At 41.9% G+C, this 23528-nt stretch overlaps 1 long non-coding RNA gene across 2 annotated transcripts in view; it reads right to left on the bottom strand.

The window, feature by feature from the left end:
* Positions 1-7856: 7856 nt before the first annotated feature.
* LOC138737591 (uncharacterized) overlaps positions 7857-23528 on the bottom strand; it is a 296044-nt gene continuing 280372 nt past the window's right edge. For both annotated transcript variants that reach the window (XR_011341036.1, XR_011341037.1), the window contains 3 exons: positions 11100-11236; positions 10831-10897; positions 7857-8311 (listed from right to left, as the gene is read on the bottom strand). This is a non-coding gene — a long non-coding RNA (uncharacterized lncRNA). The remainder of the gene's footprint in view (positions 8312-10830; positions 10898-11099; positions 11237-23528) is intronic.

The raw sequence follows: 23528 nt of genomic DNA, 5'->3' as shown, positions 1-23528 counted from the left end.
TGCGCTCACTGGCTGCATCACTGCCTGGTATGGGTGCATCAATACCCCTGAGTGGAGAATCCTGCAAAAGGTAGTGGACTCTGCCCAGTACATCACAGTCAAAACTCTCCCCACCATTAAGCATATCTATATGGAATGTTGTCGTCACAAAGCAGCATCAATTATTAAGGATCTGGATCACTCAGGTTATATTCTATTCTCACAGCCATCAGAAGAGGTTCAAGTGCCACAGAACTCATACCATATCAGGAAAAGCTACAACGCTTCAACTATCATACTCGTGAGCAATAGGGGATGACTATACTCATTTAGAGATTCATACAAGGATTCATATGCTCAATGTTTATTACTGTATATCTACATTCACATTTGCAAAGTTTGTTTACAGTTTACAGGATTGTATGTGAGGTCATGAACAGTATATATTAACATAAAACAATATGTGGGTTGTGCCAACCCACATATTCCTTCTTAAAAAAGGTACTAAAACCTCCCTACCCCATAACCTCTATTTTTTCTTTCATTCATGTATCTGTCTAAGAGTCTCTTAAATGGCCCCAGTGTTTCAGTTTCCACCACCATCCCTGGCAATGCATTAGAGGAACCCACAACTCTGTGTAAAAAAAAACTTACCTCTGATGTCTCCCCTAAACTTCCCTCCCTTAAATTTGTACATATGTCTTCTGGTGTTTGCTGATCCTGCCCTGGGAAATAAGTGCTGGCTGTCTACCCAATCTATGCCTCTCATAATCTTGTAGACCTCTATCAAACCTCCTCTCGTCCTTTTATGCTCCAAAGAGAAAAAAATCCCAGCTCTGCTAATCTTGCCTCATACAACATGCCAATAAATTTGAACTGTGATGCATGGCCCAGTACATGCATCAAAGTACCCCCACCCCCCTCCTCCACCCGCAGTACGAGTCATGAACTTGATAGGATACTTTAAAATTGCTTAGGTGAGGACTCAAGAATGCTACTTTGTCTAAAAATCAAATGGTGGGTTTTGCCCACTTACCCTCATAAACGTTCATTCCCTCCTCCACTGACTCATCAGGGCAAGAGTGTATGCCATCTTCAAAATGCACCACAACAACATATCTGACAACATAAGAGTCAGTTCCTTTAGCCCAGTGAGTCCATACTGACAACAAAGCACTAATTTCTAATAATCCTAGATTAATCCCATTTTTAAATCTCTCTATATGTCCATCAACTCCCCACAGATTCAACCACAAACCTACACACTTGGGGTAATTTACAGTGCCCAATTAAGAACACAAGAAATAGGAGCAAGAGTAGGCCATTTGGCTCATTGAACCTGCTCTGCCTTTCCATGGCTGATCTGCTCCATCTACCTGCCTTTTCCCCAGATCCCTTAATTCCCTTGCTATGTCAAAATCTATTCAACCTGTCTTAGAAAAGGTAGCCTCCACTGTTTCAATGGACAGTGAATTCCATAGGTTCACCACCCTTTCGGAAAAGCAGTTCCTCCTCATCTCTGTCCTAAATCTACTTCAGCTCTATCCCCTAGTTCTAGTCTCTGCTGCCAATGGAGATAACTTGCCTACCTCATGACTTTACATGTTTTTATAAGATTCCCTCTCATTCTTCTAAACTCCAGTGAGAACAGTCCGAGATAACTCAATCTCTTCTCATAGGCCAACCTCTTCAGCCCTGGATCAACCTGGTGAACCTCCAAAGCCAGTGCATTTTTCCCCAAGAAGGGAGACCAGAACTGCACGCAGTACTTCAGATGCGGTCTCACCAGTCCCCTGTACAGTTGCACCATAACCTCCCTGCTCTTTAATTCAATCCTTCTGGCAATGAAGGCCAACATTCCATTTGCCTTTTTAATAGCCTGCTGCACCTGTAAACCAACCTTTTGTGATTCACACACAAGCACACCAAGTCCTTCTGCACACCAGCATGCTACAATCGCTTGCCATTTAAATTATATTCTGATCTTCCATTTTTCCTTCCAAACTGGATAACCTCATTTGCCAACATTGTACTTCATCTGCCAGACCCTTGCTCATTCACTTAACCTATCCATATATCTCTGCAGACTCACCATATCCTCTGCACGATTTGCATTTCCACTCAATTTAGCATCTTTAGCAAACCTAGGCACACTATACTCGGTCCCCTCTTCCAGATCATTTATGCATATCATGAACAGTTATGGGCCCAGCACTGATCCCTGCAGCACCCCATTAACCACCCATTGCCAACCAGAAAAACATCCCTGTACCCCAACTCCCTGTTAACCAACCCTCTATTCATGCTAATTCCATGCATCCTTATCTTCTATGCTGCACCTGATCAAACACCTTCTGGAAATCCAGGTAAATGATGTCCACCTGCTTCCCTCTATCTATCAAACTCCATATATACTCGAGAGCTCCAGTGAATTTGTCCAACAGGACCTGCCTTTGCAGAATCCATTTCTCCAGAAGGATTCATGATCAATCCATTTTGCTCCAGATGCCTTGCTATTTCTTCTTTAAGCATTTTCCCAACTACAGATGTTAAACTAACTGGCTTATAGTTCCCTGCCTTTGCCTATATCCTTTTTCAAATAGGGGGTACATTCACTGTCTTACAATCCTCCAAGACCTGCACAGAGTCTAGAGAATTTTGGTAAATTATCACAAATGCCTTGACTATAACTTTTGTCATTTCTTTCAGTACCATGGGATGCATTCCATCAGGACCAGGCAATTTATCTATCTTTAGACTCTCATTTTCTGAGTATGACCTCTTTACCAATAGCTATTACATCCAGGTGCTCACCACCCATCACATCCATAACATCTGTACTTGGCATGTTCGAAGTATCCTCCACTGTCAAAAACGACACAAAACAGTCATTCAAAGCCTCAGCCATTTCCTCATTACCCAATATCAATTCTCTCTTCTCCAAAGGTCCAACCTTCACTTTAGGAACCCTTTTGCACTTTATATAATTATAAAAGTATTTATTATCTATTTTTATATTTTGTGCTAATCTTTTATCATAGACTACATTCCTTTTCTTTATTGCTTACTTCGTGGTTCTTTGTTGTTTCTTAAAGGTTTCCAGATCTTCTGGCTTCTCACTACTCTTTGCAACTTTGAATGCATGAGCTTTCATTTTGATGCCCTCCTTGATCTCCTTAATTATCTAAGGCTGCTTCCCCCATCCTTGCTTTTAACTGGAATATGCTTTTGTTGGCAACTGAAAAATCTCTTTGAAAGTCTTCCATTGTTCCTCAACCGTCTGTCCATATAGTCTGCATTCCCAGCCTACCGTGGCCAACTCCCCCCTCATCCCCTTGTATTTTCCCTTGTTTAGACATAACACGCTTGTTTTAGACCAAACTATTGCACCCTCCATTTGTACAATAAACTCAATCATACGATGATCACTCTTTCCAAGAGGATGCCGAACTAATTTTACCTGTCTCATTCCACAGGACCAGATCCAAGATAGCATGTTCCCTACAGGTTCAGTAACATGCTGTTCAAGAAAGCCATCCCATATGCATTCTACGAAGTCCTCCTCAAGGTTGCCTCGATCAACCTGAATTGCCAAATCTATATGTATGTTAAAGTCCCCCAAACTAACTGCTGTTCCATCCTTACCTGCCTCTGACATTTCTTGGTTTATTGCCTATGTCACTGAAATCTTATTATTAGGTGAGTCTCCCTTTACCATTTCTAATCTCTACCCAAATGGACTCAATATTTTACTCCTGAGATCTTATATCATCTCTCACTATTGCTCTGCTCTCATCCTTAACTAAGAGCACTACACCATCTCCTTTATCTTTTTGCCTGTCCTTCCTTATTACCTTGGATATTTGATTCCCAATCCTCTTTACCCTGCAGCCACATTTCTATAATGGCCACTAAATCATACCCCTTTGTTCTATTTGTGCCACAAGTTCACTGGCCTTGTTTTGAATACTCCTGGCATTCAGATAATGTGCCCTTGTACTCACAGTGCTTTTAAATACTGGTCATCTTTACCTCTTTTGCCTTTAGTTTTTCTCTTTTTTAACTTTTCCTTTTACTTTTTCCACCCTCTTCTCTTTTACTTCATTCATCCTTCTCCAATCTGTTGAATCCATGCCCCTACTATTTAGTTTAAAGGCCTGCCAACAGTCCTAGTTATACATTATGCCAGCTACGGGGGTAGCTGTACTGGTAACTCCAGGGTAACTGCTCGGGAGGGGCCAGCTCAGGATTATATCTTGAGTGGTTGATTGACAGCTGGCCGGGTGGAGTTAGGTCTATTCAGGTTGGCTGATTGACAGCCAGCCAGGTGTGGTCTGTCCTCTGGTCATCTTCTTGCAGGTACAGAGATCGCCCCCTGCAGTAGGCTAGTGGTGTATCACCACACAGACCTATCCTCTGAACACTTCCTTCCCTAATATAGGTGCCAATTTTCCATGAATTGGAACCCATTTCTCCCACATCAATCTTCTAACTCTCTAACCTTCTGGACCATGGGCCAATTTGCATGTAGCTCCGGTTGTAATTCAGAGATTACCATATTTTTGCTGTTTCTTTTTAATTTGGTCTTTAGCTTTTCAAATTCCCTTAACAGAAACTCTTTCCTGTTTCTACCTACATTATTGGTACTCACTTGGACAACGATAACTGAAACGTTGTCCCCACCCCCGCCCCCCAGAAATTTCTCTGCAGATCAGATAAGATGTCCCAAACCCAGGCAGTACATCTTTAGGGATGCTCTATCCCTGCAACAGAGAACTTTGTCTATTCTCCTAATTACATTATCCCTAATTACCACTACATTTATCTTTTCTCCTCCCCTCTTAAATGGCTTCCTTATCCACAGTGCCACCTTCCTACAGCCCCCATTCTTATCCACACAAGGAACAAGAATCTCAGACTTGTGAGATAAGATCAAGAGCTGAGGCTCCTCCAGCACTCTCTCTTAGATCCCGCTACCTGCCTCACTCACAATCACTCCGTCTTGTCCCTGACCACAGGCCAAATTTGAGGCAGCTATTCTAACAGATGTGACTGCCTCCCAAAACACAGTGTCCAGGTACCACTCCCCCTCCCTGATGTATCAGTGTTTGAAGCTCTGATTCCAGGTCATCAATTCCTCGACCAACCAACACTTTTTGCAGATGTAATCATAAGGAACCATAACAGGGTCTACCTGCTCCCACATTATACAGCTACAACACATCACCTGATCTTGTATGTCTACTTAATTTAGTTAGCTGTAATTAGATGTTTTTTTTATATAGCCTCTGCAAAAACCTTACCTGCTCCTCACTGAAGCCTCAAAGTCAAAGTCCCACTCCTACACTGGCTGCCCTGCTTGAGCTTCCCCTCTTATTATTTGTTATTGCCCCTTATCTGTAGTACTTACTCCCACCAATCATTGCTCTGATTAACATTTACATTGTCCTCCAACCAACCAACTAACCTGCATGTCATTGAGATGTGTGTAGAAAGTGGACCACCTGGAGGAAACCCATAAGATTACAAGTAGAATTTACAAATTACACACACATAGAGCAGCTGAAATCAGGATTGAACCTACGTCTCTGGTGCTGTGGGGCAGCAACTCTCCCAAAGACAGTGTTGCTTCCAAACCAGAATAACCAGGACTTGGAAGAACTAGGACCTCAGGAAGATGGAACCCACAATCTCAAATCCTCTTCCAAATTACAAGCCATTATATCTTGCAAATTTACCCATGTTGATGCATCAGTATCCAGGTACATAGTGAGCACAGTGACTGTAAGAGTTAATGATGGCAGCCTACCACCACACATGCTCAAGTATAATTGAACCTGGGCAATAAATGCTGACCTTGACCACATACATAAAGTAATGAAAATTTAATGCAGCCAATTACTATCCACACAGCATGCTATTAATCACCTGTAAAGTGCTAGAATATGTCACTGGCGTATATTCAGTGATAACCCATTCAGTCTGGATTCTGCTGAGACCGCTCAGCTCCAAAGCACCTACATTTAAACATAAGAAAATCAGTTGTCTTGGAGAGATGAGTGTAAGTGACTGCCTTGACATCAAAGCAGTGTTTGACTGAGGAAAACAAAAATATATGAGAACTGGAGGGTGGTCACATCACTTTAATTTCCTTTACCCTAATGACCTGGTTTGACCTTGTGCTGGAAATGGTGATCCTATGTTGGAAAAAAATGAATCAATATCTATAAAATGTTAAAGCATAACTGATTAATAGTAATATAATGACCTCCTTAAGCCCTATCTGGGAGACTATTTTCAGCCAGGACACCTCAACTCAGGCTGTTGTGGATGCAATAGAAGTTGACTGGAAAAAGATGGGGACTGAAAAGGGTTAATTTTCAGACTGAAATGGAGTGGGTTTGAAATGCTGGAGATAAGTCTATAGATTTACACTCCTTTGAGCGAAAAATATCTCTCCTTGGTCTGAGACAATAATCTCTAAATCCGAAACCAGTATAAACAGTCTCCCAGAGGAATGTGTGTAGTCAGCAGGAGAACTTAGAAGTGAAATTCTCTACTGGTGCAATGTTAACAATGGAAGTGCTCACACCTCTGTAGAAGTGTAAAAGGATATTTCACACACATAAGTAACAGAATCTTCATTTTCTCCTTTTGTCAGATAGAGCTCATGTCTTTCACCCCAACTGGAAGTTGTTTCCAACTTTGATTCCACTTATTTGAAGCCAGTGGGATAAAAGGTGTGTGAACATAAGTAGGTGTTAGTCTGCATTACATTCAAGATCGGCATCCCTCAATCCTGTTTCCTCGTGATCATCACACAGGGGGTGGGAGACGTTGGAATATGGAACTGAACATACTCTGCTGGAGTAACTCAGCAGGTTCAGCAGCATCAGTGGGAGAAAATGAATGGTTGACATTTCGGGTTGGAACCTGTTGACAGGCAGGTTGAACTTCTCTGGTCCATCATTTTGTGGTCCAGCAACTCCCACAATGACAGAGTGGCCACAATGGTACAGGTACTCCCCGATTTGAGACCTATGCGACTTGCGTTCATCCGCGCACACGATTGAATTAAAAAAAATATATGCAAGAAAAAATATAAAATTTACGCAGTTTATGTTGTACTTGACAAACTATAGCAGCGATACAGGGCATGTAAGAGCCAAAATGTGCGTACTTACCTTGTTAGTCGGCGTCCTTAGGCTGGGCGTGGCTCTCTTGATTCCTGTTCAAACATGCAAGACTTCAGTTGGCACATATGCGGTGGGATCACATATTGGAGTTCAGTTGGCATATGCTCACGAGTTAAGGGTGAAAATTCAATATTGTCAGGGCCGATTCTAAATTTTGTATGAGCAACATTTTCTGTATCAGCAAAATTTGAGATGTAAAATAACAACTAATTATTATGGAATTTATGTGAAAAAAAAACACAAAATATGTACAGGGAACTGAACTAGGTCACTAAGGACACTGACCCAAAGTGACAGTTTGTAGTGGGAGGTCACTTACAAGATTTGCTTTGGAAACGGACATCTCTTTGATTGATACCTACAGAGTGACTTAGCAAGTCTAGGGGTTATGCATATACTTATGTAGAGGGTTCTTAGGGAACTTCTGTGATCTGGCACCGGCTGATCCCAAGGGCGCCGAACAGAGAATTTTAACCTGTACTTTCAATTTAGGGCTAGTTGAAAACAATGTTTCAGCCCAGCGGGACAACATAGAGTATAAATAGAGAGATAAAATTTAACAGGGTAAAAGCCACTGTAGAGATCAGTTCACAATAATGTTTGTACCCCATTTACATCTCCTGTCAACCTCTATTGATCTGATTTTGTTGTAAATCTATAATGAGAGATACAGAATTTAAATGGATTCAAAGAATAATTTAATGCATAGAGAGTGAACGAAAGATCGAAAGATATGTTGATAAAACTGGTCAATGAGATTGATCTACCAAAAAAGAGAACTGTGAGAGGTGACATAGTGATCCATGCTGCACAGCAGTTTCTGACAGCTACCGTGTTCAATCCTCATCTCTGTGTGGAGCATGACTGTATGAATTCCTTAGAAGCCTGAGGGAATTCGGCATTTACCCAGTGTCCCTTAGCAATTTTTATGGATGCACCACAGAAAGTATCCTGTGTGGATTCATCACAGCTTGCTATGGGGACTGCCCTGCTCAAGACCACAAGACATTGCAGAGAATGATGAAGGCAGCTCAGGCCATCATACAAACTGGCCTCCTCTCCATCGATTCTGTCTTGGGAAAGCAGCCAACATATTAAATGATGCATCCCATCTTGGTCACACCCTCTTCTTTCTCCTGTTGGGCAGAAGATACACACCCATCTCAGATTGATGGAAAGATCAGATTCAAGCCTGTTATCAGACTCTTAAACACATTGCTCATTATTAAAAGATGACACCTTGCACTGCACCTCTCTCTTTAACACTGTAACCTGCGAGGAGTCATGTGATGGAGTAGTGCCCAGTCGGGAAAACCAGCCCTCTCCAGGAAAATAGGAAAAAAGTTAGGAAAAAGCAAAGCATAACAAAAATAGAGTACAAGAAATAGAAGATAAAGATACAGAGAAGAGAAAGAAGATGGCTTCCAAGAAGGAGAAAATAAAAACAACTGGAAAAAAATAAAAAAGTCGCCGGAGAAGAAAGAACAAGGCCTTACCTGCAGGAAGGAACAGGACGCTGTGGTGACGAGGAGCACCCGACCCTCGAGGTCAATGCCTGCCCTGCAGAGTTGCGACCCACCAGCAAGTGCACTACAAAAATGGCTCTCAGAGCCAAACAAAATTGCGCAGTGCGTAATCAAAGGAGAAAGAGGACACCGGTGGGAGGGGGGCTCAGTAGAGGAGCGGGCTGTCGCAGAGCGAGCAGCTGAGGGACGCCCGACATCAGGGCTCTCAGCTGGAGGATAAGGAAGACAGCAGAAGAGGGGACGACGAAACAGACGTGGAAGACAGATGGAGGTAAGATCGACAAGAAGACCAATGTCAGGAAGCACAACAGACGAGCAGCCCAGGAGAGGTGGAACAGCAACAAGAGGCCCGACAAAGAGATACAAGCAGCTCATCAGGAAAAACAGACACAGACACAGAAGAAGACCAAGATCTTCACAGAGAAATAGAAGGTAAAACTGATGAACAGAACATAGATTATCTTTTTTGAAGAACAAATAAGATCACTAAAAGAATGGTTATCATTAGAAATTAATGTAATTAAAAGGAAAATGAAAAGAACAGAAGATAAAATGCAAAGGTTAGAACTGGTAATGACAGAAATAGGGAAAAGAATAGAGAATGTGGAAGAGTGGGAAACGGCTGTAGAAATGGAAGTGAATGACTTGAGAAAAATTGGAAGAAAGTGACAAAAAAAATTAAAGAGACACAAGAGTTATTATCTCAGAAAATTGATATGTTGGAAAATTATAGTAGGGGAAACAACATAAAAATAGTGGGCCTGAAGGAGGGTGAAGAAGGCACAGACATGAAGGAATTTATAAAAGGATGGATCCCGAAGGTCCTGGGAACGACAGAAATGTTGGAAGAAATGGAAATAGAAAGGGCACACAGCATTAGCTCCGAAACCACAGGCACATCAAAAACCAAGATCCATTTTAGTAAAATTTTTGAGATACACAACAAGAGAAAATATACTGGAACGGGCAAGGAATAAAATTAGAGAAGATAATAAACCATTGGAATACATAAGTTTTGAACTCTTAAAGAGGAGGAAGGAATTTAATACAGCGAAATTAACTTTATGGAAAAAAGGTTACAAATTCATATTAAAACATCCAGCCGTGCTTAAAATATTTATACCCGGGGAGCAAATCAGACTGTTCTCAGATCTAGAGAAAGCGCAAAAATTCGCAGAATGTTTGCAGGTCAGGAGAAGAGATGTAACAAGAATGAAGAACGGCGATAAAGTATATATAAAGATGTAAAAACAATGTATATGTAAAGAACTAAAGAGGGAAAAGAGAAGGGAAGGAAGGGAGTAAGGGGGGGAAAAGAAGAGAGAGAGCTTTGTTATATGTGTTAAAAAAGTGTTTTCTGGAGAGGGCTGGGTGGAGGGGGAATAACCGTCACTGCAAAATCAGTTTACGCTGTGAACAAGATCGCAATCCAAATGAAAAGGGGAGTTGTGGTTGTCTGGCAAGGGGTATGGGGCAACTCAGAGAGCGGGGGGGAACTTTTGGGGTTAAGGTATTAGTAGATGTGGGAACTGCGGGGATACTTTATGTCTTAAATGTGTTGTCGTACATTAAGTGTAATAAGAGAAAACTAAGAGATGAAAATGGGGAAAAGGGGGATGGAGGTGGCGAAGTGGTGGAAAAGAGGTGTATGCAAGATGTAAGATGGCCATGTTGTTTAAATGTGATACTATCCCCTGCACCTTTATTCTTCACTACCCGTTTTTCCATATAGGGGCTGACTGCCTGTTGAGCATGCAATATAGCTTTTCTCTGTATCTCATGAAAACGAACAACTGAGTCTAATACTTGCACACCAAAAGACATGCTGGCTTGTGGGTTAATTGGCCTCTGAATTGCCTCTACTTTGTTGGTGAGCAATAGAATCTGAGGGCAATTGATGTGAATGCGGGGAGAATAAAAGGGGATTAGTGTGGGATTAGTGGAGATGGATACTTGATAACTGGTGCGGACTCAGTGAACTGAAAGGCCTGTTTTCCTCCCTGGTAACTCCATGGATATGGAAGAAGCAGCCAGTCTTTTTCTACAAACACTCAGGAGACTGTAGATGCTGGAAACTGAATTCTCCGTAAAGGGCTTTGGGCAGCAACATCAACTATTCTTCTACTCACGCTGACACTGTTCGAGTTCCTCCAGCAGACTCTGTTTAGTCTTTCCTTGCCTGTCATTTTACTTTGTCTGAAAAGAATGATAAAACAAGCTCTGGCTTAAGTAGGAGTTTTAACAAATACTTGAGTATATCTAATGAAAACATATTGTTTGTCCTTGTGAGGACATGTCAAATGATTGGCAGGCTAGAGATGTATTCTTGTGCTTTTAGTAATTCAATCTTTCCTCAATCAGACAGTTCCAAGTGATGAGACAATTAGTGTGGAGTTACCTGTGAGGTGTAATACAGACATCTGTGTGCGCTGATTGATAATCATATTTCAGAAAATTGACCTTGATTCCCTGCATTCGCCTTCTTTGCTAGAGATTTTGGTAAAAGTCTTGACTGCTTCATCACATTTGCAAGTGCTTGAAAAATAAGAAAGAAATTACCATTTTTTTACAGTGCCTTCAAATTTCAGAAGCACTTTATAGCTACTTTATGACATGTTCATAATGTTCTACTGCACAGAACTAATGATGAGGCCACTTCACCTGAAAAGAACTCGAAAATCCGGAGCTTGTTATTGCATAGAGGAAGGGAAAGGAGTTCTGTAATAAATATAATAGTAAGGAATTTAACATCAGGAAATGCCATGGAGGTATTAGGAGCTAGAGCATGGAGCATCCCCTTTGGCCCATCGTGTCCCTGCGGTCTTTAAGTACCTATCTATACTCGTCCCACTCTCTAGGACTCAACATGCAGCAGTCAATGCTACAAGCCTACACAGGCAAGCCTCAACTCTTCCTTCGCAATAATGACAACTTCTTTGGTGCTGCACCGTGCATGTGTGATGATCTCGTCAACTTTATCCAATTTGCTGCCATCTTGCATCCCGATCTCAAATTCACTTGGTCCATCTCGAGCAACACTCCACTTTTTCGATCTCTCTGAATCCATCTAGAAAGACAAACTCTTGACAGACATCATCTACAAACCCACCAACTCGCACAGCTACCTCAGCTACACCTTTTCACACTCTGTTGCCTGTAAAGATTCCATTCCTTTCTCTCAATTCCTCTCTTACATCAGCTCCCAGATCAAGGTCTCCCATGCTTGATCATCCAAGATGTCCACCTTCTTCAGACAATATGATTTCCCCTCTACCACCAACAAGACAACCCTATCTCCCTTTTACTTTTATAAATCCATGCTGACTATTCATGATCAATCCCTATTTCTACAAGCACAGATTAATCCTGTTCCACAGAATGTTCCCCGATAATTTTCCTACTGATTTTTAAATTATCTGGTTTATTCCCACTGCCCTTCTTAAATGAAGATACTACATATTTTACTCTTGAGACTTAAGACCAATAATGATGTATACATTCCTTTCAGGGCCCATCAATCACTTTCTTTCCCTCTCTCAAGCCTAGGATACACCACATCAGGCCCTGGGGATTTATTCACCTTCAAACCTAGTAAAAGATCTAACACCTCCTCCTTCTTCATGATAACATGACCTTAATCCTACCATCCCTGACCCCGAATTCTTCAGTGGCAATGTTCTTCTCCTTGGTAAAAGCAGATGGAAAGTATTCACTTAACACGTCACCTGCATCCTCCCATTTTGTGTGGGCCCAGACACTCTATTGCTTTTGAATACATTAAAAAGTCTTGAGATATTTTTTCAATATTGCCCACGAGAGCCATTTTGTGACCCCTTCCCGTGAAAGAATAAGTATGCTTAATAAAGGGTTAATGGATTAGGTAGGAAAATACAGGAGCTGTCTCTGCAATGGTGGGAATATAATTGCCTTCTTAACTTCTGTGCTGTAGTGAGATAGTAGCTAACTTTGCAAGAATGTCAATAAATCTTGGGTACAAGACACTGATATTTCCCAGACACTTCTAGTCATCACAGGGTAACATAATATTGTAAGCACAAAATTGCCAGTTGTGTGAAACTTATGTGAAACTTATAAGGATATCATGCAGACCCCTGCCCAAAATGTGCATAAAAATACGATGAGCACTCCGATGCTTTGAGTTGGGGTTCAGTGTGGAGAACAAGTTACAAAATTCATTCTCTTATCTCTCCCTTACTCCCGCTAGCATTATCAAGGTGAAATAAAGAAATTGTTCTATGCTTAATTGGTTCTGCTGTTTTCTACTGTTTGTTTTCTTACAGCGCAGGATGACTTTAACACACTCCCCCCCATTACTCTTTATAAGCATCCTCACGACATGTTTTGTACTTGTGTTGAGCCTCTTCCATTTTCTGTTCTCTCAGCCTGCCATTTTTTTCCTTTATCCAACCCTCAATATCCATAACAGCCAGGGTTCCTTAGACACTTGTTGGCCTTTCCATATACCATTGCAGAAACATGCTAGCCTCAATACCTCTCATTAGTTACATATAGGGAGGCATCGTTAGCGTAGTGGTTAGCACAACATTGTTACAGCGCCAGCAATTTGGACTGGGATTCTAAGGAGTTTGTGCGTACTCCCCACGTCTGCATGGGATTTCCCTGGGGCTCCAGTTTCCTCCTCCATTTAAAATGTACCAGGGGTGGAGGTCAATTGGGTATAATTGGGTGGCGTGGGCTTATGGGCTGAAATAGCCTGTTATCGTGCTGTATGTATGTATAATTTTTTTAAAATTTAAATTTAAAAAATGAAAATAAAAAATTTAAAGGTGTCTACAAGCAGCTGCTACAGTTCACATTTGGCAGGTCTTGCTTTATCCTGTTGAAATTAGCCTTCTCAAAATACAGGGCCTAATGTATCAATCTTTCCTTCTCCATTTCCATAACAACTTAAAGCTTACTGAGTTATGTCCACATGCTCCAAAATGTACTCATGCGAACACTCCCTTTGATTGCCTGGCCATATTCCCAAAATTTAAATCCAGCATTGTCCTTTTTTTTTCTGTCAATCAGCTTCTCAAAAAAAAGCTGCCATTTATACAGATCCTGTCAAGGATACAAGCCTAATCTGGGCAAATTGTGTTTGTGTAGATGGTCCAAACGGTTGCATAGACATGATGGACCAAAGGGCTCATTTTTATGCTGTTCAACTCTATAACTCCATCATGTCTTGTGCTCTATCTACTCAGGTTCCATATTCCTTACTACCCTTCTTCAACCAAATATATATCCACCTCAGGTTTTGAATTTTTTATTTCACCTCACACTTGCGGTAAAAACTTGGTGGAAGCATATCTCCAATATATTCTGCCTCTTTTGTCGGACAAGGAAGCTTCTAACTGAGTGAACTTATTCTAATATTATGATTAAGCTGGAGACTGCTGACACTGGGATCTAGAGTGAAAAATAATCTGCTGGAAGAACTCTGCAGCTCAGGCAGCATAAGGGAGAGTAAAAGCAACTGTTGATGCTTTGGTTTAAAACCCTTCATGGACTAAATAAAGCTCTTTTGATCAGATTCTTCTTCCACTTCCCACTGTCAAATACCTGTGAGCTCCAAGTTTACCTGACTGCTCCTTTCAACAACCTGCCCCAATTACATCTGACCATTAGACTTTAGGAACCACTGCAAATTAAAATTGTGCAAACAAAATAAACTAACAATTGGTTAAGTTTTAATTCATCCCAAAATTCAAGATCTCTGAAATTTAACGGAGAATGTTGTGCTTGCTTCATTATTTTATGCAGCATTAGGATGCATCTGACGACAATTCTAAACTTGCATTGGAAATCTGGCTGCCTCAAGTCCACAGGATTTATATCTGGAGACATCAGGTAAATGTCAACTTGCAATTGCGTAGAACATAGTGCAGCACAGGAACAAGTCTTTCAGCCCACAATGTCGGCACCAAACATGATATCCAAATAAAACTAAAACTCTGCGCTTGCACTTGAGAGACATCCCTCCATCCCTTTCATGCCCATGTGTCTGCAATGCTGCCATTGTGTCTGCTTCCACCACCGGCCCTGGCAGACCAATCCAGGCACCACCATCACCTACCCCTCTCTGCATGAAATATCTGCCTAATTTAGATAGGGCACGAGACATGATGGAGTTATAGAGTTGAACAGCATAAAAATGAGCCCTTTGGTCCATCATGTCTATGCAACCATTTGGACCATCTACACAAACACAATTTAAACTTTGCTTCCTCTCCACCCCTCCCCACCCACCCCTCCTGATTTTAACCACATCCTCCATAGAAATTTCAGGCTTAAAAAATAATCTAAAGCACCTCACAGGACTGTATTCAGGCTTAAATTGACATTGCAACAAAGGTGAAAAAATGGAATGAAAACAGAAAATGCTGGGAGTATTCCAATGTTCAAAAGAGAAGTTACTGATCCTGTTAACTGATGAAGAGTAACAAAGGTTTCCTGTTTTCTCTCACAGATGCTTTCTGATCTATCAATTATCCTCTGCCTTGTGACTTAATCTGGTCCACACATGTGAACACAATGTGCAAAAGCACAACAGTGCCTCCATTTCCTCAGAAGCTTGAGGAAATATGGCAGGGCACCTGTATCCCTTAACAACTTCTACAGGTGAAGCATGGAAACCATTGGATCAGGGTACGGGAGCTCCTCCACCTAAGACTGCAAGAAACTGCAAAAGGAAATCCGACATCAGTACATGGGGACACAGGAGACTGCAGATGCTGGAGTAACTCAGCATGTTGAGCAACAATGGTGGGAGAAAAAGAATGGTCGACCTTTAGGGTTGGAACCCTTCATTGGCATGTGAAATGAATAATCTTTCTCATATTTTCTCCTGAAAGAGAAGAAAGTTAATCTATGCTACTTTCAGGAAGAAGGCACAGAAGCCTGAAGTCCCACATCCTTAGGTTTAAGAATAGCTTATCAGGCTGTGGAAGCTCCCCTTACTACCTTAACCATTACTCCAGGACTACAAAAAGATCTGCCTGCATGATTGCACTATTTCATTTACTGAGCTTTGCTTTTCTTGCACTAACTGTCTTTGTGAACATTTATTATCTATCTATTATGTTGATTATTTATTTCTGTTCTGGAGGGATTTAATATATATACCATACCATTGTAGTTGCTTTTTTACAAATGCACCCATTTGGCTGTAGAAAGTAAGTATTTCGGTTCATATATACATTGTGTTTGTGTGCATGACAATAAACTAATTATCATTACCATTATATTGTCCATGGCAATCAAACACTTTCCGTTTTAAGCAGGATGTGTTCAGATTCTCCCCTTATCTCCATGTTTGAGTATAAATTGCAACTAGGTGAAAATATTCTCCCTGGAAACTAACTGTTAAAATGAATATGGAGTGATGAAGATGTGCACAACGACACAGGGGATGAGTTCAGCACCTTGGAGAGCAGCAACCTCCTCATTATGAAGCTCAAATTCCCAACCCCCACCCCAATTCCACCCACTCTTCCGAATTCTGTACATTTCTTATGTTATCATTGCATCAGCTACTTTCAAAAGATCCTCCAACTAAACTATGCTCAAAAACACAGTGATGAACAGCAAGAATAATTTACTGTTCGTCTGTGAGCCACCAGATTTTAGTGGTTGACTCAAGTGTGGATGAATTAATAATAGATTGACAGATGTAATGGCTTGACGAATTCGGAGTAGACATTAGTGGCTGAAATATAAACTCAAGGTCAATGACTGAGCTTTCTAGCCTATCTTTCTTCCATTAAAAATATGTTTTTTTCACCCTGTTGCTTGTTTTCAGTGTTCTTGAATATCACAGAATTGTAGTGGTCTGAAGTTTGCGAATGAGCAAGCTAACAGTTTGATTTATCTGGAACTGTTCCTTTCCAAAATGTAACTGCAGATTTGCAAAATACAATTCACTTTAAAAATGAATGCTCAGAAATACAGATCAAGTTCCAGTTTATTGTCGCATGTATCAAGATGCAGTGATAGAGGCTGTTCTAAGAACAGACCAGTGGACATTTCATACATGGTACAACAAGTAAGACTGTGGTGAATCTGTGACATGCTGTCAGTCTCTCGCTGTGCTTAGTCTGCTTTACTGACATTGGATGTGTATTATCTCTACCACTAAAGACACTCCCCTTGGGTATAACTGTATGCACCCATTATCATTCATTATTGTACCACTAGTTTCTGCTAATAAAAGCCATAATTCCTGGTTAACTACACAGCCTTTGTCTTCTTCATTAATTGGCACTACAAAGACACAGTACACAAGTACAAAAGTGCAGTTACAGACAGAGGTCAGTTGGTATGGAGCAAAGGAAGGATAATTTTACCATCGGGGTTCATTCATATGTTTGGTAACAATGGGAAATAAACTGTCCTTGAATCTGGTGGTTAATGATCTCACACTTGGGATTCTACTTTCTGACATGAAGGGGGTGGGGTGGGGTCAGTGAAGAGAATGTGGCCAGGAGTGGGCTGAGTCTTTTAGTATATTGGCTTCTTTTTCAAGACAGTGGGAGTTGGAGTCTGCAAACTTTCCTGTTTAACTTACTCAATTTGTTTCCTTTTCCAAATTCCCATTGCAATGTTTCTCCATCATCTTGTGGTAAGAGTAGATTTCTGATAATGTGATGATATGCTGCGGTACATCACTCGGCCAACAAGTGGCCTAGAGACACGGCACCTGGCTAATGACATCCAACCACCAAGTGGGCCCAGAAGGCCCATGGTATAAAGCCGAGGTCCTGATTGTGTGGTCTCTCTCTCTCTCCCTCCCCCCAGGACCACTGTAAGCACAGCTAGCAGCCAACTAGATATTTATGTGAGTGGAATAAAGCTGCATTTCCCCAAACAGTATTGTGCCTTTGTTTTCTTTTGGTGCAGCCTGCCACACTGGTCAGTGTAAGAGATACCTGAATGCAATTCCAAAGAAGAGCCGAGAGGTTTTCCCCAGTCCCCGGTCAATACTTATCTATCAACCAGTATCTCCAAGGGAGAATATTTGCCTATGAATTACTTGAGCTCGCCTCATACAAATAGCTTTTTCAACACTAGAGCAACAAAGATATTTCAGATTATTTTATGACTGTAAAGAACTTTGTGAGGTTGTGTGTCAGTGAAAATGCTTCTTCAGTTATAATATTAAACTGCTGTCAATGTTGGGGAAGAAATGGTGCAACTTTAATGGGAATTAGTGATGGGATCAGTAACAGCAATGACTAAGCAAGGAAAACTTAAGAATCAAAATAAACAAAAAGACTTTATGTAGTCAGCGGGGAGTAATGACAAGGTGCCACAGTGGTGGCAATGGTGTAAAAAGAGAGCTTATGTACAATGATGGGGATGTGTGGACATGACACTAAGGAAGAGATGTGGAATTTTTTTATTTGTAGATAATGTATTGTGAATCAACTCTATTTTTGGAAAAACAAAATCAGCAGATAATGGATGTGTGATCAGTGGCATTGACTTCAGCACTGGGAATGACCAATGTGCTACAATCACAACTTGCTGGCCTCATGTAAGGTTAGCATCCCAGGAGTGTTGTCAAGAATAAACTATAACTTTAGCACAATTGGATAAAACCATTGATTTTGAGAGAAATCTGGAGCTTTGGGCCTCAAAGTACATAGTGCAGTGGTCAAAATCAGAAATTTCCAAGGTGTGGAAATTGGAGAAGTGTCTTGGAACTGGAGATGATTAGAGAGACAAGGAGAGGAATGGCCAGGGATCAGTGTGACACCAAAGATGGAATACTTTAAAGCTGAGGTACTATATTGGAAGCTAGATAAATAGACAGGAAATAGTGTGAATTAGGAAGCAGACAGCAGATTTCTGGTGACCAAGGTCAATGCTTCTCCATTAATGGCCAGCCACTCATCAGCCAAAATTAACAATGAGACTAAATGAATTCCCAATGCTCTGTATTCAGATCGGAGGTTTGTGGTTTACACAAGCATGTTACTCAGAGTGGTGTCATCAATAATGAAGCCCAGGCAGCGGATGAAAGCATTCTAACTCGGCTAATTATCACTCAGTGCCTCCACCAAGCTATTTTTTCAGCCTCCCACAGGAGCTGAGGTTTCTTTCCTCAATCAGCGCCAAGATAATCGTTCTCAATTTTAACTTTTACATCCCTGAATTGAAGTTCTCATTACAGTGGCCCATCACAGGGCAGTGTTAGCAGAGATGACTAAAACCTGCTGATCCCATTCAGGGACTTGCCATGGTATCACCCACCTCCACCTACAACTGTGCAAACAACTGTGTGTTGTGTGACACAGAGACCAACCCTGCAATAGCTGACCTTAGGATATCCTATCTGTGCCAGGTGGGTCGCACTTCACACCTTGCTCAGAAGAGACTGAAAAAAGCAAAAGTTCAAAGGTTCTTCCATTCATTTTCAGCCAGGTCTGTACTCCCTTCTCCATATTTCCTTTACTCAACACCAGAACAAGACTTATAGAACTGTTAACCTATCGGAATAAAGCACAAAAGTCTGAAGACACCATGATTCAAGTAACAACACAATACTGGAGAAATTCACCAGGTTAAACAGTGTACTTTCTAAGGCAAAGATAAAGATGCATAACCCAAGTTTCTGACTTGAGCCCTTCATCAAGATACATAACGTTGGTTATGTATCTTCATCTTTGCTATATAAAGTACACTGTTGGACCTGCTGAGTTTCTCCAGCATTGAGTTTATTTATGTTAGCCTATGGGCTACTTTATTACCTGTATTGATTATTGGCAAACATCTGAGTTGAAGTGCCATGTATACACCAATTACTGAGGACCATGTTTGTTATGATTTATGAATACATTCCAAAATAACACACTAGAGAGGTAAAAGGGGGCAGTTGTCAACATGCTGTGGGCCTTTGGCAGAACATCACTGTGTGGGATGCAGTCCAGTGATACAGACAATGAGCGACTCACTTTTCACTCCTGTTGACTTCGTTTCACCCTTGGGCAATCACATGAAAGTTAAGTGAATTCCTTTGACTCTTGAGACAGTATTAAAGAGCCATTCACTGTCAGCAGGATTTGAATCCACATTCTCCACTGGGTGATTTACACTTCAAATAATGGATGATCTCATAAATCATAGCAGTACTGCACTCTCCCACACTGTATAACACACTGCACCACTGTACCTCACAAAAGTATAAATGCCACACATTCATACCTGTGAAATCTATATCTGAGGGTCACGTCACAACATCATTCAAGAAGGTGAACCCTCGCAAGGTGACAGGCCCTGACAGTGTACCTGGCAGGGTACTGAAAATTTGTGTCAACCAACCAGCCGGAGTGTTCACAGATATTTTCAATCTCTCATTGTTGCAGTCAGAGGTTCCCACCTGCTGCAAAAGGGCATCAATCATCCGGGTGGCCAAGAAGAGTAGTGTGGGTTTCCTCAATGACTACCGCCCAGTAGCACTAACATCTACTGTGATGAAATGCTTCAAGGGGCTGGTCATGGCCAGAATTAACACGTCCCTGAGCAAAAGTCTGGACCTGCTGCAATTTGCCTATTGTCACAATTGCTCCACAGCAGACGCAATCTCATTGGTTCTCCACTCAGCTCTGGATCACCTCAAAAACAACAATTTGTACATACGGCTGCTCTTCATCGACTACAGCTCGGCCTTCAATGCCATTATTCCCTCAGTGCTGGTCAAGAAGCTACAAACTCTGGGCCTCTTTACCCCTCTTGCAACTGGATCCTTGACTTCCTCATTGAAAGACCACAGTCAGTATGAAATGGAAACAGTGTCTCCTCCTCACTGACTATCAACACAGGCGCACCCCAAGGATATGTGCTTAGCCCACTGCTCTACTCATTATACATCCATGACCATGTGGCCAGCCACAATTCCAATGCTACAAATTTGCTGATGACACCACAAACAGCAATAAGGAAGCATATAGGAGGGGTATACTTCAACTCATTGAATGGTGTAATGACAACAACCTTGCGCTCAACGTCAGCAAAACCAAGGAGATGATGTGGGCTTCAGGAAAAAATCGGGGAGCACGACCTAGTCCTCAGCGAGGATTCAGTCGTGGAGAGGGTCAAAAACTTCAAATTCCTGAGTGTCAGCATCTGCAAGTATCTATGTTGGAGCCTCCATGTCAATGCAATCACGAAAAAGGCTCACCAGTGACTATACTTTGTGAGGTGTTTGAGGAGATTCAGTATGTCTTCAAAGACATCTCTACAGGTGTACTGTGGAGAGCATTCTGGCTAGTTGCATCACTGTATGAAGGTGCCAACTCTCAGGACAAGAAAATTCTCCAGAGGCTTATTAACTCGGCCTGCATCATGACAGGCACCAGACTTCACTCCATTGAGGACATCTACAAGAGGCAGTGTCTTAAAAAAGCAGCCTCTATCCTCAAAGACCCCCCCACCACCCAGCCCATACTCTCTTCACTCTGCTATCATTGGGAAAAAGGAATAGGAGCCTAAAGTCAAGCACTCAGTGGCACAAGGACAGCTTCTTCCCTCTGCCATCAGATTCCTGAATAATCAACGAACCAAAGACACAGCCTTACTTTTTGTACACTTTTAAAAAAAATATATTGTTGTAAGATGGTGCTGTATTGGACTATGATGTTGGCACAAAACACCGAATTTCAAGACTTGTTCCTTACAATAAATTCTGTCTCTACCTCTGTATTCATACCTCCATGTTCCTCAATGGTATAAACATGATGGTTCTACACTCCTGGGAAATAAAATAATGATATCACTGTTTCACATCCACTTAACATGCACTCCTAATTAATATCACCATTGCAAAGCCTCAGTGCTGACATAAACACACAGAACATAAGCACTACACTATCAAACATTAATATAAATAGAAGCAATTATAAGGAAGTGTTGCATAGTCTGGCACTATTCTCCCTGGAGCATAGGAGGCTAAGGGGGGCGGGGGGACACTTTATTGAGGCTTGCAAAAATCATGAAGGACATATATAAAATGAATTGTCAGTAGGGGAATCTAAAACTAGAGAATTAAGGTGAGGGGAAAAGACTTAAAATGGAGGTGTGGGGCACCTTTTTCATACAGAGGGTGATGGGTAAATGAAACGAGCTTCCAGAGGAAATGTAGAAGTGCGTACAATGGTAATGTTTAAAATACATTTAGACAGGTACATGGACGGGAAAAATTTAGAATGATTGTACTGCTAGCCAATCAGAATCTTTTTTACCTAAAGTCATACCCTGCTGACCAACAACCAGCCAATCAAGTGCATACCCGCCCACAAGGCTGAGCGTGCACTGCCATTGGCTGGTCGCGGTAATTGGCCCCTGCTCTGCAGAGCAGAGCATATTTAAGTCTGAGCGGGGTATTTCTCACTCTCTTCCTCCCCCCTGCGTGGTGATGCTCCAGTTCCCTGCCTGGATCGTGCTTGCTACAGTAGACTCTGTCCATGAGGATCGCAGGTAACGGGACATTGCGTCCCCTAAGGCTAGCCAGGGTATCCCAGTGTATGGAGATACCGGAGCAGAGCCGCAATCTTCTGAATTCCCCAGAGTGGGAGGTTGTGAAATCCCTGCGGGAAGCATACTCACTCGGGGTCTAGCACAGAGGGAATCCTCCCCTCTTGCCTCCCACTGCACTGAGCCCCTTCCTTCCCTGGTGGGTGCCACGGTCTGGGTGCGAGTTAGCGCAAGTGTGTGAGTGCTTGTATGCGCGTTTGTAGTGGGAGAGCTGTTGTGCTAATCCTCCCCTCTTGCCTCTCACTGCACTGAGCCCCTTCCTTCCCTGGCAAGTCCCACGGTCTGGGTGCGAGTTAGCGTGAGTGTGCGGGTTCTTGCAAAAGTGTGCGGGTGCTTGTATGTGCGAGTGTGTAGCAGGAGAGCCGATGCGCTGTGCTGTAGGTCGGAGCTTGCTTTCTGCTGCACCCCATAAACCCTTCAATACAATACAGTGATATGGGTCAAATCTAAGTAAATGGGCCTAGCTTGGCTAGACAGCTTAGTTGATAAGGACAGGTTAGGCTGAAAGAACAGTTTCCCTGCTGTAAAACATGACAATTATGCTTCTGCAGCACCATACACTTAGGTCAATAGCTGAAAGTGCCAAAACTAGTCAAGTCCACCATGGACACCAAACTTTTGTTCATTTAAAGGCATCTATGTGAAGTGGTCCATCAAGAAGAAGCATGAGAAAAAAGGAGCAAGAGCTGGCCATCTGGCTCATCGAGCCTCCTCTGCCATTCAACAAAATCATGACTGATCTGGCCAGGGACTCAGCTCCACCTACTGCCTTTCCTTAACCCCTTAATGCTCCTACTATGAAAAAAATTAACTCTGACTTAAATATATTTAATTAGGTAGCCTCTTCTACTTCCTTAGGCAGAGAATTCCACAGATTCACTACTCTTTTGGAAAAGTAGTTCCTCCCCAATTCTGTCCTAAATCTGCTCCCCTGAATCTTGAGGCCATATCCTCTGGTTCTCGTCTTACCTATCAATGGAAACACCTTACCTGCCTCTTACCTATACCTATCATAATTTTATGTTTCTATCAGATCCCCTTTTCTCAATTTCAATGAGTATATTTCCAGGTAATTCAATCCCTCCTCATTACTGGAATCAAGTTGGTGAAACTCCTCTTCAAAACCAGTGCATCTTTTCTCAAGTGAGGAGACCAGAAAGGCATGCAGTACTCCAGGTGTTGCCTTACTAGTGCATAAGAACATAAATATAAGAAATAGGAGCAGGAGTCGGCCATCCGGCCCGTCGAGTCTGCTCTGCCACTCATTAAG

Source organism: Narcine bancroftii, chromosome 6 (assembly GCF_036971445.1).
Source record: "Narcine bancroftii isolate sNarBan1 chromosome 6, sNarBan1.hap1, whole genome shotgun sequence".
Lineage (NCBI taxonomy): Eukaryota > Metazoa > Chordata > Chondrichthyes > Torpediniformes > Narcinidae > Narcine > Narcine bancroftii.
Note: the sequence above shows the minus strand (reverse complement) of the source record. Positions and strands in the feature narration are given on the sequence as shown.